Here is an 18,182-nt window from a genome sequence, read left to right as displayed (position 1 = left end):
TTATTCTTAGTCTAGATATCAAATTTTATCCAAATGTGAACTTTAAAATATGTCCATAAAAAAAAATACAAGTTTATATTTTTTTTTTTATATTTTTTTGTTACATAATATAGGAGAGACGTGTGAGGAACCTTGTATTAAATTTTAATTATAAACTTTGAACGTTAAATATTATTTTATATTACTATATATACTTTTTTAATTTTAACTATTTATATCTTATTACTTTTGAGAAAGTTTATACAAAAAGATGCATCCATGTAAAATAAATATTAAAACTTCACTTTAATGAGTTTAAATAATAACGTGCTAGATATATCATTATTATTTAAACTGCTAGATATATCATATTATAATATGAGTTGATAATTATTTCACTGTAGTCTTACAATTGAAAGCAATCAATAATCATCAATCATCTCATACAAAAATAATTTAGAATGGATATCAATTTATTATTTACTATATAATAAAGTTTTTATAAGATGTTAATACAATTTAAAGTATTTGAACCACCTATTTGAGATATGACGTAAGTCCATAAAAGGTAATTCTGAGAAAACAAGAAAAAACTGTTTTTACGCTACCAGTAATACATGGTTATTTCTCTTTCATACTGATTATTTACATTGGTAAAATTAAATATTTTTGCAAATGTTCGCATCTGACCCGTCTATCATTTGACAACACATTCCACTCAATATCTCAATTTGCGATGTTTTTTTACATACGTAGTTTCTCAAATAGGTATGGTTTATTAATAAAAACAGTTAGTAATGAGTTTCAAAATATATTGAATGTATAAACATGTCTAAAAATGGAAATAAATTATAACTTTTTATTGATGTCTGGGCTTTGTACGTTTTAAAATAACCTAACTATTTGACTATTATCGAACAGTAATAATAAAATTATAATGTTCAACGATAGATAGTAAAAAAAATATTTTGAACTCATAACGTTGAATTTCATATGAGTTTTTTCTACCGGACCTAATATTACACTTATTTTTGAATTAAATTCAAATGCACAGGAAAAAAATTGTTTATGGTGGTTTTTTTTCAAATTAGTATCACTCTTATTTTAGCAACTTTGACTTCAGTTTTTTTCCATCTTAAAAATTGAATTATTGAAAGTGAGTTAAGGTTTCAACTTATGCATGTTGTTTTTTAACAGTCTTTCTACAATTCCACAATGTTCTGTTTGATTTGTTATGTTTTATTTGGAAAACTTAGATGTGGTGTCGTAAGTAAAGCACATTTACATTATTTTTACGTACCAAATCATACGGAAAAACGATAAACTGTTAATAAACTGTTGAAAAATACGATAGATACAACATGCATATAACATCGAAACTATAATACAAATTCAAAAGAGAGTACAATTCGAAAAAGATTTTGTTTTGTTGTAAATAATAATAATAATAATAATAATAATAATATGTATATTTGAATTTAAGGAAATATTATTTAAATAATTTCAAATGCTTCGAGGTTTTCAAATTGTTCAAAAATAAGTGTAATATTAAATTTTTTATATGCAGCAAAAAAACCCAAAATGAAACTCAGCATTATGCCTTCGAAATATTCCGAATTGCCTTGATCATTGAAACAAATGTATAATAATATGTCAATATTCATATAGGTATTAATATTAATATTGATCAAATCGATGTTCCTGTAATCTTTACGTATATTCCTAACGTGTAACGAAGTTAATTTAATCATAACATATTGGAATAGTACACGAGAGAAAACTAAATCAATATTGCAATATTGCACACACTAGAATATAATATCAGCCAAAAGGTAAACTGCAGTGTAAAATAGGAAGAAAGTAGGAACCACTCTGCTACACAGTATGTGCCGAGTGTACCTCATCAGTCGTCATTGAATAAGTCACTGCAATGTACTAATGCATGTCATGTGTGTTACATTTGAATTCAATAATTTATTTATCATTGAATTCGAATAACGATTCTGACGATGACAGTCTGTCAGCCTATAATATACGACTACTATGACGTATCATGATGTGTTTCTTGATATTGTTATTAAAATAATTTATTCAACTATTAATAGGTAATACGGTAGGTTGAGAAAATTTTTGCCGAAAACATTTCATTTATAATATTGTTAATATTTAATACACATATATATATTTGCGTCCAACGTAAGCAACTCTGTGACACTGTATGCGTCTTATCATTTAAATAAATATAAACAATAAACGTTTTGATTTATGTGATAATATGAACATATGGTAAATTATTAATACAATCACTAAAAAAATTATAACTAGGTACCAAAAAAATTAGTAAAAAAAATATTAATTATAAATATTTTACCTATAATAATATGAAAAGTAACATTATTTAGCAAACAAATTAAAAATCCTGTCTACGCCTCTGCATGTTCCTATATTCATATATTAATAATAATTAATAATTATTATTATTTCATCTAGATAAAAGTATATAATATGGTATGCACCAAAATATATACCACTTTTATTTATTGGTTTGCCCTTATTATCTTGCGTATTCCGTAGACGCTGTCTTGTTGTTTTCTATAGTGCCCGGTGGTACCATGTGGTGCGTTCATATAGATAAACCATTTCAAGTGCATCCGAATGCGAATTATGGTAGCAAAATATATGATGGCTGTGCAATGTGCATATCAAACCTACAGCCCCAACCACTTAAGTCCGTTTACTTAATCACGAATAATGTATGCATATTATATTACAGCATCTATCAGTGTAACAGCTTGAAATATTGTTCAATCGGTTGGCTAGTTAATTCTAAGCATACCAGTTGTAATACAATTGCTTTAAAAATAAACTATACGTAGATAGTAAGTAATATGTATACCTATTACCTACTATAATATAAATACTAACATACTAAACTAATACTAAGTTCCACACATACCGTTAAATTATTAGGTAGTTAATTCAACCCATGACAAATAAATATTTCAACACTAATAATCCTCATACTGTTACAAGTTATAAATAACTGGTGTTTTATATGTGTATGCATTAAGTATAGAAATATTAAAATTTCAATGTACCTACCTGTATAGTATATACTGAAATGAAATGGTCAGTATTTTATACAAACACTATCCATCCGTCTAGAGTAAAAGGCCGAGAAGAAGACAAATTGATCAAATATATAGGTATATAATGAAAATAAAAAGGTTTACAGTGAGGTATATGAGATGGTCGACCACTGAAGCGGTGTTTTAAATTTGAAAGCAATGATAATAAATCATTCATGCATTCGTAAAATGGTTCCAAACAGTCTTCAGTTTATTATAGTTTTTATAGAACGATTTTAATATTTAAGGTGCACTTAATAAGAATTTATGACTAATGATTTTGCAACTGTATAGAATAGAATAATAAATATGATAAAATAAGAATAACCTTGTATTTAATCTTCACGTATATTTATAATTTATAGTTAATCTATATAACTATGTAGATAGATAACTATACAATTATTAACTAAAAATTAGTGTTGATAAAAATAAATCAGAAAATAGATTTAATAATAACATACTATAAGAATTAGAAATTTTTAAAAAAGTCCAAATACATGTTTAAAAAACTAATTATTGTATGTTAATATTTCCTATCGTTTTATATTTTACTATCATTGGTCCAGTAAGGAAATCCATTTCAACATTTTAATTCTGATAAAAGCACCGAAAAAGATGTATCAGTGCACTTCAATCAATCTAATATTGTCTTTAAAATAATTTTACACCTCTTTAAATGTTTAGAAAGGAACTATTTTCAAGTGAATACTATTTTGTATTTTATAAATAAAATAATACATAATCAACCGTAATGAAGTTCCTTAAAAAGAAGAAATCATAGTTAAATTTGTATACAAAAAACGATAAAATAAATAATATTATAACGTAATATTTTTAGCTATATAACATTTGTATTATTAATATGATTTATTTTCATATTAATAGTTAAAATAGTTAAATAGGTGTTGTACCGACAAGATATTAAATAATTAAAATATTAGTTGCTTCGTAGGTAGACGTATTTCGGAGAATATATTTTTGGATTTTTTGTTACGAGGTAACATTGGCTGTCCTGAATTACTGTCCTTAATTTCATTCAAAATACCTCAACACTCCTCCCCATCGGTAGCTAGTTTTTATGTTCCCTTTGCCTTAACCAACTTTCTTCAAAATAAACCTATCAGTAGTATGATAACCAATGCCAATGATCCTTTATTTCTTTTGAATCTTTTTGTTGAATAAGTTAATAAGCTTCTGGCTATTAAAACATTTTTGTCAATGATTATATAATTAATGTATGTACATATTTATTTAATGTAAAATTTAATTTATATATTATGTTCAAAAGGATTTATCCCGTATATTTAATACAAATAAAAAATAATGTTCATTCATCAAAGTCATTATTACCGGCTTGATTACCGGTTGTGATTAGTATAATAATTTATAATAACGACAGACACAATTCACTCAAATGCACAGTTGAGTACAAATTCAGAATAACTATACAATCATTAGTAATTATTTAACTGTACCAAAGTTTACTTTTCGAAGTTTATAGGAAGTTGCAACGATGGCAAAAAACAATATGTGACTAACTCTGGTGCATCTCGATTTGGTTGTATCCCACGTCGTTAGGTTGGAGTTGTCTGATGTTCGGGTGTCAGAATTGTATTACAGAAATACAATATGTAAAATATTATTTTGATTATCAAGATTTACTGAAAAAAAATGACACACACTACAGTGATGACAAAGTGTAGCTAAATAGCCTATCCAGGACGCCGTGCAACTATAATTTTATTATTATTAAAATGTATTAGAAACTTATGAGATAGGTAGTAAAAATGATATTAAGACAATATTGTAGCTATTTGATCTATCCATAACGCCGTATGATCATAATTTCCTTCTTGAAAATAAACATGAATTAATTGATTAAATTAATAAATGTTGGTATATATTCTCTCCAGTATACAGACAGTCATAGCAAAATTAAGTATCCAATTAAATTTAATTAATGAAATTATTATTGTACAATTATTTTTAGTGACTTTGTATTTATATTTTTAAGATGTTTAAGATGCGTTTCCATCAATAAAGTTATAAATTATAATTTGCTGTATTTATAACTTTGGTATTAATGTATTATAATATTTGATGAATACAACTACGTTTTATGTACAAATATAAAATATGTTTTGTACTTTTATTTAGTTAAAATATTAATATTATTATCTCTTGATAATTCCTTGCAAACCACTTATACCCACTGATCTTTGCCCTTGACTCCACCAACATCCCAAACGATCCTCCAAAAATGCTGAAGATAATTTAATGAGTAAACTGACGAACTCAGGGGGGGGGGGGAATTGAATTGAAAATAATCAAATAAATATATAGAATAAATAAATATTAAATATAAGTTTAATGTTTATGCATCACATTCGAAGTATTACTACTTGGTAATTCCTTTAATCTTAATATCATCCGTTATAACTACCTACATGCCATATGCGTTTTGTAAATAAACCTTTATAGATTGTATACTTCAAATAAACATAAAAAAAAATACTTTCATTGATCTACTCAGAATCTAAATTGTTATAATTATAATTATTAATATTTACTTTTATTTTAATTTAAAAAATGAAAACATTTTTGTTACACAATATCGTACTTTTAAAACCTCATACATTCCTTTTGCTTTTTGGCATAAATAACATCGTAACCATGTTATTGAATGAACATATCACAGTTGAATACTTAAAAGCAAAATGTATATTATTAGGCCGTTATAACTTAACATAAAATAAATGCTTCAAAATACACATATCAAATAAGTTATATTTGACATTTCATAATGACATAATATAATCGTATTGTATGAACATAGAAATCTAACTTTCTATAGATTAATTTATCAAAAATCAAAAGTCAATCAACTGGGTATTTGCAGTCACACTTACATTTGTAACTTCGATCTGCTTTTATTAAAAATAGCACACATCTTCGACATTTTTTAGGTTTGTATTTTTCACGGTGCGTTACTGTTAGCTTAGTCCATTAAGGATTTCAAACTATTATAGGCAGATAGCCCATCCCTGGTGAATTCGTTCACAAAGTGAGGTACTCTGACTCTGATTTGCCTGTGAACTTAGGATACCCTAAAACCGAGATACATAATACCCATAAATGACCGCATTTTATACTTGTTCTTTTTTTCCGTTGTGAAGTCGGATTATACAGAAAGTTAATAAATTCTCTGTACATTATATTATTATGATAAAACATTCGTTCTAATACAATTGTCGTACTCTTGTAAATATTGTGGGCACAGCGGTTAGGTATATTCGGTATAAATAAACCAAGAGCTTAATTAGAATTGGGTCCTAACCTCGACGAAACGGAGTTGCTGATACAGAAAAAAATGTAATTCATAAAAAATGCAACCGTTGACGTCACGAGGACTGAGTAATCACCTCCACCAACCGTTGATGTAGCGAGGGTAGTTTTTGTATGTCACGTCCGACCGTCATGAGGTGAGCCATGATTTGGACGCAACCATAATTTTATGTTTGATTTAGTAAAAAGTGATTCCTGCCACACTTTGATCAACTCTTCAGTAAAGGTTGCTGTAATGCATTAACGTTGATCTGAAAACAATTAATTTATGGTTTTATTATATAATGATTTTACTCTGTTTAGACGATTGTATATCATATTATATCATATTCATATTACATATTTATATATTCAATTGTACTTGATCATTGGGTAGATCACTATTCACTATAATATATGTGTTAAAATTGAGTTTAAAAAAAATCAATATTATATTTATTTTACATACGAAAAACGATTCTGAGCTAAAAAAAAACAGGCTGATCAGCATCCATTATTATAACTATAACCTTATGCCTATAAAGATAGTTTGTGTTAAATTTATAATATTAGTAGTATTCAGTTGGTTGAACTAATTTTTGTAAAACATTATGAATGATTATAGTTACATATAATTTAATATCGATTTATGGTATAATGGTGCAAATATGTTCTTGAGTTAAAATTATTCTAAATATTTCAAAAATTGCTTTATGTCTAGAAAGTAGTAATCTAAAATATATGCAATATAATACAATAAAAATTTGAACTTCGAGTGCTTAAAAAAAAAATTGGTAGTTTGTATGTTCTGTTAACTGTTGTAAAAAAAAAATGTACTAAAATGTAATTACAATTTCAAGTTTTTCACGAATTAACAATAATTTTATCATCAAATAAAAAAATTTTAAATATCTATAAAAAGTATAAAATGGAAGAGATTTTATATTTTGAAGGTATAAATGTTAAAAAATTTTCATTACAATATAAAGTGCTATTTATACATTTTGTTTTTAAAAATATTTCTAACATTTATATTTTAAATATACTTTGTCAGCATCCACCTGGATAAGTCTTCCCTTAGATACAATATTGGAAGTATAACAAAATGTCAAACACCCATAGATACAATCCATAACCATTCTTATAGCGACGTTTAAAATGTATTCCATCTAAGGGCGTTTAATATACAAAATTATTGCTATCCCATTCTGTTCATTGATATGTTTTAATATGTTTGTATGGAAGCGTCTATTATTTATATATTTAGAACAGAGTTCCAAAACCACACCCCATGTTGGTTCATACATAAAGAGTCTAGAAAAAGTAAACGTTCCTACTAAAATGCACGGGGTTCAACGTTGCCAACAACTCCTATACAAAACCGTTTAGATCGTTACCCATATTATTTGTGCATTATTTTTTATATAAATTATGTGCATATAAATGTATATTATAAATTATATATATTATAAAATGAACATAAACGATAAATTATATCGTAGGGATTTTTAACCGATGTTTTCCATGAAATGTTCACGTCAAGATTGTTCTAGAAAAAGTGTGCAATGTGTATTAAAAATAGCATGTCAACTATCTTAAGTAAAAAAATGTATGCAAATTGATAAAAATATATTTATAATAAAATTATGTATATTCAGATGAAAAATTGTTTGAAAATAGTTTTGAGTTATATGTCTTTTTATTGTATGTTTTGGAGTTGGTAATCTTACATGGCCTTGCAGCGTTTTCCTGAAATAAGATGGAAGAAGAAGAATTGTTAAACGCATTTGATTTCAACCAACATTAAGTATCCTTCAACTCATTAAGTATCAAATGTTAAACAAAATAATGCAGAACATAGTAGTGCAATGAACTTCAAGTGCAGCATTTGTGCAGATCCTACATGCATAATAAAATAGGTACTGTACTGGCTCAATATGTACTCTATGTACCAGTGCTTGTTGGTTATTTTTCAATTAAATGCGTTCAATTGAAGTTGTTCGTGTTTGATTTAAAGAACGGCACTATAACCATCGCGGGATAAGCAAATACAACATTCAACAATTAACTGCTGCAAGACAAACAAATTTTGAGAAATCAATAATTCCCTGTTAATATCTACCTTAAAAATTTACAATTATCAACGAGCTATCAACTTATTTACTTCAACACTAAGATTCACCACTGCAACTAAAATTGAAATATAATAAATTTCATAGTAATTTAATATGAATCATGGTGCTTCGATTACATTCGTATTAACATACCCTAACAGCACAGACCTTATAAAATCCCAAATGGTTATCCCTGTGTATTATCAACTAAATGCTGCTATAATTCCTTATGAATCATATTATTAGGTGTTTGGTCGGTAATAATATGAAAATTGGAAAGTCTATAGGTCAGTGGATCTCAACCAATGGTACGCGTAACATAAGTGGTACACTTATAGCTCATAGATGGTACCCGATTTTGACGAAAAACATGGAATTATTATTAGTCTTAAACATAATATACTGAATAGGTACTCACATATTTTTAATTGGTGCATTTACATTTTTAAAGTGTGTAAATTATGGAACTGAGATATAAAAATATTGATGACCAGTAACTCTTGATATAGTGTTCATTCCAAGGGTCTTGTTCTGTAATAAACTGTATTGATTATAATTTACAGTAGGTACATTTCGAATAATAATATTTTTTGAAATTATAGAGGTACTATTTGAAACTCGTAATGGTAACCTACTATAGTAGAAATCATATGAACGAGAACCGCGGCTGACAAGTAAAATATTTATGTTAACAATAAAGGTTACTTATAAGTAATTAGTTGTTACTGACTGAAATTACAACGAATTGTTTACAAGAGTTTCTAAGTCATTTTTTATACACATTTTAATTTAACTACAACTCGCTTTTGAACTTAGATGATTTATTTTATAGAGGTAAAAAAGTTATCCAACAGTAGAGTAATATTTTAAGAGTTTATAATATTATCTCCCCTTCATAACAATAATTGCCTTAATAGCTTTTAAAGTACGTTTAGATTATTATTATTATAATACTTATGTACAATAAACTAAAACTAATGATTATTTACTTCATTCTATATCACACAATTCAACTTGAAACACATTGTAAGTGAAAATGTTTTAAAATTATTTTATTTGTGGATTTAGATTATAATATACAACATAATATAACTTATCTATATCTCAAACAACAATATGATTAAATTGGTATTTATTAAAAATTGCTAACTATACATTTAATTTCCATCCATAAAATATATATTATGTTTCTTCAAATAAATAGTTGTGATTTATTTTTCATCTGTGTAGGTATTAAGCTTAATACTATTTTGGATGATAATTCTCATTATAATTTAAGGTTACTTTTAATATACTTAATATAGAATTATTATTTTGTATTAAACATTTGCTGAAGTATAGGGTATTATGAAAAACGTTATAAGTATTTTCATGTTAAAATAAATACTAAAATTAAACACATATTTATAGTTATATATTTCTATAGGTATGCCGATGTGTCAAACTAGTACTTTAAATAATAATAAAAACTTAAATATATTGATTGTACTTGAACATTTTTATATTACAAACACTTTTTATTTTAGTTTGGAAATAAATTCGTGATATGTATAGTAACAAATCACTGAACAACATAGGTATACTGAAAACATTATTATTAAGTTGTTAAGTTCACTAAGTGGTTTTAATTTTAAGTAGAATGAAATATCATTTACAACATTGAGGCCCAACATTTATTATAATTACGTAAAATAATCAACTGCTCTATTAAGAATAAATACTTATGCCACATAACACATTGCTAATTAGAATAATACTACCAAAACCAAAATGGAACAGTAATCATAAAATGTTCAAGTGCATGTCTGTGTAAATTGTGTAGTTAGTTTACCGGCTGTATGAAGGGTTTCACAATGCTCATTATAATATATAAACTGTTCAGTATTCCAAATACATACATTTAGGGTGTAACATAAATATATAATATTTTATATAATAGTAGATTGTGTTTTCCTAATTACCTACATAATTAATTGAAACAATAGTTTTTTTTTTTTAAATTTAATTGACGTGTTTTGATTGAATAATAAGTAATAGTAAAAACAAAATTCCCTCTTTAGTTTAAGTTTTAAACCACTTACTGTTGGAATAAATACTTTCAGATTACTTTTTTATACTACAACATACTACATAATATGAGAAAATTAAACTTGATGGAACTATTTATAGAATATTTTTTTATATATTTGTATAAATGTATTCTAAATTCTAATATAGGAAAACATATAGAATTTCACAGAACAATTTGAAGTACATAATATATCAGTTGTTCATTAATAAAATATCTATTAAATCTTCCTGTTTTTGAAAGATTTTAACTAGTAACAGCACTAATGAGTATAGCATGAGCCTACATAGAATTCAGCTTATATGTAAAATATAAATTCGTTCGATTCCTTAATAAAAATATATATTTGAGGTTTTTTTTTACAATACTCAAGTCTGAGATCATTATAGATGGTATTATTTAACTTTAGTATTCTATAGCTGTAGAAGCACTTTTATAGACGTAGGTACTTAACAAGATAAAAATTGCATGGCACTGTCGGCACTGTCCGGTGCTATTATGAATGAAATAAAGAATGTTGAATATCAGCCTTGGTAACGAAAAATAGTTTCACAATTAACTCGATACCTAATTTTTCTCATATTTAATCATTATTTTTATTATTATTATTTTTTTTTAATTTAAATAAACTCTTTGAGTTTTTTTTTTTAAACAAATTTTATTATAAAATATGTGATTGGATGTCTTGATATTAAAATAAATAATACCTATTCGAATATAATAAGTATTGATTGTTAAATAAAATTAATTTTATTTGTGTTAAGTCTTGTGAAAGTTGCTATTATAAAATAATTAACAAAACTACTTCTTTGCCTTGTTCCTGTATAATATAATATTATTAATAACCTTCTACGGAGCTACTCCCTTGACATTAAATTGTATCTTTAATCTAACAATTATAAATAAATAGTTACTTTTATAAAACTATGCATTAATAATAGTATTTGCTTGTGACTATAAACAATGATTTTAGATAGAGATGAGTTTTAATACTTGATTTTAAAAAATCAAGAATTAAAACTCATCTAATATTATTTATTAGTATAATTATAAAATATTTATAGTCCACAAAATATTATACGATATGATTACATAATTTTTAGCATAATATTAGAATAAAGATTCTAATATTTTTTATTTGTGGCTAAAAAGATGTGAAATTTCTGAACAGTAGGTATTTGAAATATATAAGTATAGGTACCGTGCGAACGCATAACAAAAATGAGCAACTCTAACATTGTAATGTATTAGAGTACCTATTGTACAATGGAAATGAACAATTTTAACTATTATAGCATAGATTATATTAATTATAGACAAAATAGAATTATACTTTGATACATAATATAATCACACCCTTACCCTTTTTGTTATTCATGGTCTGTAGTTCATAGTTAATTATTCATTGTATCGTTCTATCACTACCTACGAAATACATTAAATGAATAGCAAATTCATAGAATTATGTTAATAATAACAATAAACCCTATAAGCGTATAGACTGTCGTGAATCATGACTGTTTGAAATGGAATTAGATAGTCAGAGTTGCATTAAATATTAACTTACTATAGATGTATTAATTTTAGACTAGTACAACACGTACTCAAAGAAACAAGAAACTTTGTATAATATTATTAGGTATAGAAACTTTTCATGGAAATTGGCAAACATTGTGTCACATTAGTATATTATCAATTATTATCGTTGTACGTAGACTCAGACACCAAGCGAACAGCAATCAACTCGTAACTTTCTTTGGCCAATCACTCTCTCAAATACGACCTCACTCTATGAGATAATCTGCTTCCTTTCGTACTGGATATGAGGCATATAAACACACTAAGTAAATCGATACATTCCGTATGAATTATGTACTGTGCAGAGTATGTGTTTTTATGAAACTGTTAATAAAATGATTTGGAGATTTTTATGTTACTTTGTTTTGTTTTTAAAGACTTTTGTCCGAATTATAAATAACCATATATAAATTAAAATAATAATCTAGAAAATGTATAAGTCTATATGTATATAATATATGATTTATAATAATTAAATAGTACCTAATCGATCAATTAATTAGGTACTTAATAATGTGGTAGTATAATAGCTATACGTTTTTTTTCATCTTGTATAATAATATATCCTTTCACATTTAAATTGAAATAAAAATAAAAATTCAATACTGTTATATCCTGACATACACTTATATATAACTGTTGTAAATATTGTAAGCCAATAATCTTAGTAGTTGAGACGCCAATAAATAATAATAAAAAAAAAATAAGAGCTTACTCATTTCATACCGTTATAATGTAGCCACTGTAGCTGATTCAGAAATCAGAGTTATCAATGAAGATAGGAATATGGATATAAACTTTTCGAGAGATCTGAGTTTTGAACGACAAATTAAAACTCTTTGTAATAAAAGCTTTTAGAAACATAGGTTTAATGAAACGTAACTGTACTGATATATCTTATAAGTTTTTTAGTATTCTGTGTTGGTGTATCCAGTTTTAAAGCTTATTCGTTGGTTTCGAAACCTCAATGTATTGGTTTAATTTCCAACATTTATTAAGTTTAAATAATTTTTACAAAATAATTGCTTTTTCATTAAAATAATTAAATATAAAGGGAATACGAATACCTATTATTTATAATATTGAGAACCGTGTTAGAATATCCGATCTAAGTTTACAGCGTGATTATATTGATTCTTTATTTTTACTAATACAAACTATTAAATGAATCTATCAACTTCTCTGAGCTTTTGAGTGACATCAGTTTAAGATCAACACTAGACGCCAATATCAACCATGTTCTACAATATTTAGTAATCGTATTTTTATCTTAAATAGCCCCAAAAATTAATAGAATTTTACGTTTCAAAAATGAACATTTATCTAATATTTTTATTTTTATTTCGATAACAGTTTTATGTTAAAGAATTTATAACAAGTCTTTTGATATTATTTCTGTAGACTTATAGTCTTATAGTAGGTAGTCTATGGTGCATTACTTTACACAAAAATAGATAAATATGTATTTCTAAATTTTGTTTCTCATATTTGGAGTTATACAGCTTATAACAGTTTATATACCAACAGCTATTTTTTTTTTATTATTTTTTTATTAAATACAGTTTTACTTACGTACATCATCTTAACTTAGTGTTGATAAGACAGCCATATTCGTGACTATCGTTTAATACAGAATTGTCGTTAAAACTTAAAATGACCTTGATCACGGCGTGGCTGAGCTAATCACTTGTAATTTAAACATTAAGGAAAGTTAAATTAAGTAAATTATTGTTGACTATTCGATTATTGACCATGCGTTGTGATTTGTGTTCATACAAATTAATTTCTTAAAAAAATTTATATTTTATACAACTCCATTCAAATATTATATTATTGTATATCCTTTGGTATATATTTAAATATGAATTTTAGCCAAGGTTTTCTGTGCCTTTGGTGGATCTGGATCATTGTGCAGGGCTAAATTCGGTATAATGTTACCTTCTGGTACTTTGGAATACATTATTACGTTGCGATTGTACTTGACTACTTGAGTACAGCTTAGTTATATGGAATCTTTTCTTAAAACGAAGTACCAAGCTATTGGAACCTATCCAAAAACAAATATATTAACTACTTAGGTTTTATTTTTAAAATGCTACACTTTTTTCGTGATAATACGCTAGCTGTATCTCAAGCTCTTTATCTTCAGAAAACTAGCCGAACAAAATACATTGTACACTTACGACCTCTGGCTCACTTTAAAAGTTACATTGACAAGTATTCTACGCCTATTAGGTAATGTTGCTACAAAGATACATAATGAGTCCTAATAGCTTCAAGTAGTGGTTTAAAACCAGATAAAACATTTTATAGGAAGGCAAAGGATAGGATTAAGATTGTAAACACAACTTGAAAATTGCAAACTTTTCTATAAATACTAATCTCAGTACCTAGACAAACAAATAGTTGATAAATAAGTTTTTTATGTAGCTAGTGAACTTTGTTTGTTAATTTCACACGGCTCGTTTAATGCTATTCTGTGTATCAATTCCAATACTCATTAGTTGATTTTATTTAGCATATCGTAGTTATTCAAAATCACTGTTTATTATAGTAGTTTTGGATATTCATATTGTTATATTTTTGTGTTAGGAACCTACCTGTTGTAAATGTACACTATGATTTAAAGTATCTAAATGAATTAATGTTATTATTCATTACCTATACTGACGAAAGATACTTAGATAGGACAATGATAAATACGATGATAACTATGTGAATAATTCAATGATACAAAAATGAACCAAGTAAAAGATTGTGTTATAACATTAATATTAGTCAAAATCAAGTTATGATCACCTCATTGTTTTTAAAACAGTGAAAATTAAACAATATGAGAACGTAGTTAATTATAGAAACAGAAAGTATAATAATATGGAGAAAATATAAATATTTATAATTTAATTTTTTGATAGTTGTAGATTAGGCAATACCAGTTACCAACATTCAAAACAATGAGAATGTTCTTGATTTTACACTAAGAAAATTAACATAAACATGTATGATACACTAATATCTTCACTCAAAAATATTGTATCACACAATTTATATTGAATACTCAAATGTTTGGAATATTATTTATTTTGTAATTTGGGATATTAGAATTTGGTTTGAGAATGTTGACACACATTCTGCAAAACTTGTACTTTTTTCAAGACGGAAGTGAAACATTTTTATCTTAAAATAAAATATGAATTATAATTTATAACTAATAATATTTAAGTTGACAAGACATTATTAACTGTTGAAACAAATACGATTTAACACATTTTTGGCTGTTATTTCAATAATAAAAAATATGTATTTGGTTCAGAATATGTTTTATACGTATATTGTATTCAGATGAAAAAATAACGAGTTACGAAAATATAATTTTTTATTAAAACCTTTATACAATCAGTCCATATATTCTATGACGTCACTTAATTGGGTTTTATTAGAACTGAGGTATTTTTTTTTACATTTAATGGTGTTTATTATTCAAATCCCTAAAAAAGATTTTAAGCAAAGCTTTTATATAAAAGCCACGAAGCTTTAAACTAATTTAAATAAAATAAATATTATTGGTTTTAGTATTAAATTTATACTTTTATATAGGTCATGATTTCCTTGAAAACCAAAGAAACTTTTTGGATTTTGACATATTTTATTATTCAATTTACATAACATTTTCAATCTTTACATATTTTATAATATTGAAATGGTTATGTTATATTTATATTATCACATTCATTTTTATATTTATTTCTCGATATAATATAATAGAAACAATAAGATTAGAAAATTAATTTATATTAAATTAATTATTTAAATATCAGTACATTTCTCATTTTCCTAAACATCATCTAAAATAACGGTGGATAGAACTTTAGAACTAATATTGTTTTAAATTGAAAAATATGTACAAACCAATTATTTTTAACACCTTGAACTAGAAAGTATTAAGTTTTTACCATCAAGCAAAAATAACGATACATATTTGTGGTATTAGGAAACGCTTAAGTATTGTGAAATTGTCTAAGAACGTGTTTTACTATGGATACGTTTAGGCATAAGAATAATCTTGTTTTTGTTATGAATATTGTCATTTGTCGTTGAGTATTTTTATACGAATAAATTAAATTTTTTTATATTTTTGCCAAAATGGATCTAATATAAGCATAAGCCTCAACATTATTAATAAGAATCATCAATATCAATACTTTGAAAAAATCTGGGTATTTGACTTCATTTTGCTTAGAAATAATTTAATAAATACATGAATGAAACAATTTTAGGTGGACATCATAATAAATAAAGAAATATAGTTATTATTGATGGTGTTTGATGTCAATAGTTCAGTACTATTAATATTTAAAGTAATACATGGTTAAATTTATTCAAACGAAAATATGTTATTAAATTATACTTAAATGAGGATAGGTAAAGAATTTTAAAAAAAAACATACATTATTATATTGTTGTGTATTCATTAATTAATCTCAGACTACAGAATAATAATTATATAATGGTGAAAGTATAATATTAAATAGTAATAAATTAATAACTAAAAAAGGATTTATTAGAATAGTAATATTTTGTCAAACAAATTCTATGAAATATATGCGCATAGTATAATATAATTTTAGATTTTGAGTGGAGCGATGAATGTATTGATTTTACAATGATGTGTGTTTTTTTATTTTTGTGTCTGTTATCACGGTTTGGGGCAGTGAAAGTTCTTCAATTTTCCTCAACAACAAATTTTCTGGTAGAAAAGTGAATCTTGTTGGTGCATTCAAGAGGTCAAAATGTAAAATTCAAAATAGTTTTAAAAAGGGACAGGAAAAACAAACACCAAATTAAAGAAAAACGGGAATTTATACGCAAAACCAGTTTTCTATAAAATCGATTTTGGTTTTTAGTGTAACTCTAAAAAAAATGACCATGGATACATGCAATTTTTTCTGAATGTTTGTGTTAGTATTTTCTATGCACTCTAAGATATTCAAAATATTTTGATTCATATTGAACTATTTATAAGTATATGAAATTTTTGATTATTATTAGTTTTTTTTCGATTAGCGTCCTTAAAAATATGTCAAAAAACTTGAAAATATTATACAAGGTTCCTCATAAGTTGTTATTAGTGGAAATTAAAAAAAAAGTTAAGTGTAAGTCTATAATAATTTTTTATGAGAGTCTGAATAACAAATTTCGACAAAATACGTAAAAATCACAAAAATTTGCAAAATTATTTTTAGCTAGAAATTTATAAAACATTTTATTTTCATATCTAAGATTTGAAAATTTAATGTGAAATTCATTATTAGTTTTTCTACCTTTATCAAAAAAAAAGTTTTACCTGAAAGTCAAATTAATTTTTTATGAGCGTTTGAAGTTAACATTTTTTAACATTGGATATTCCCTCCATTTTCCCATATAGCGATTGTCTTATTATGTCGTGATTCAAAAACGAATAACCGCAGATACTTGAAATTTACATCATAATATTATGTTTATGTTACCAATTCATATACTTGATAAAACTTTCAAAATATTTTGAGTCGTTTTAAGCTGTGGACGGACATTTTCAATTTTCATTTATTTTTAGTTTTTTTTTCATACAATTTTGACAAAATTCATATCATTCAAAATTGTTTAAGCTTTTAACTTTTATGGCTAAGGGTTGAAAATTTGAAACAAAGTTCAACTCTATTACATTATTCTACAACCGAAAAATCTATAAATACATGTTTTTGTTTTTAGTTTTTTAATGTTCAAATGTGAACGAAATTCCATAACCAAAAATAATGATTTATGTCGTTTTGTTGTAAATTAAAAACATTATTCCTAACTCAACTATATCAAAAATACAAGAATGTAAAAAAAAATTAGTATGTACAATAATAAATAAGCTTCTGGTTGCATTGTATGTCCCTTACTAACTTCGATGCTTCTTTTTCAATCTGTACCTACAAAGTCATAGTTTACTACCAACTTTATTAT

Source organism: Myzus persicae, unplaced genomic scaffold, assembly GCF_001856785.1.
Source record: "Myzus persicae strain clone G006 unplaced genomic scaffold, MPER_G0061.0, whole genome shotgun sequence".
Classification (NCBI taxonomy): Eukaryota; Metazoa; Arthropoda; class Insecta; order Hemiptera; family Aphididae; genus Myzus; species Myzus persicae.
Note: the sequence above shows the minus strand (reverse complement) of the source record.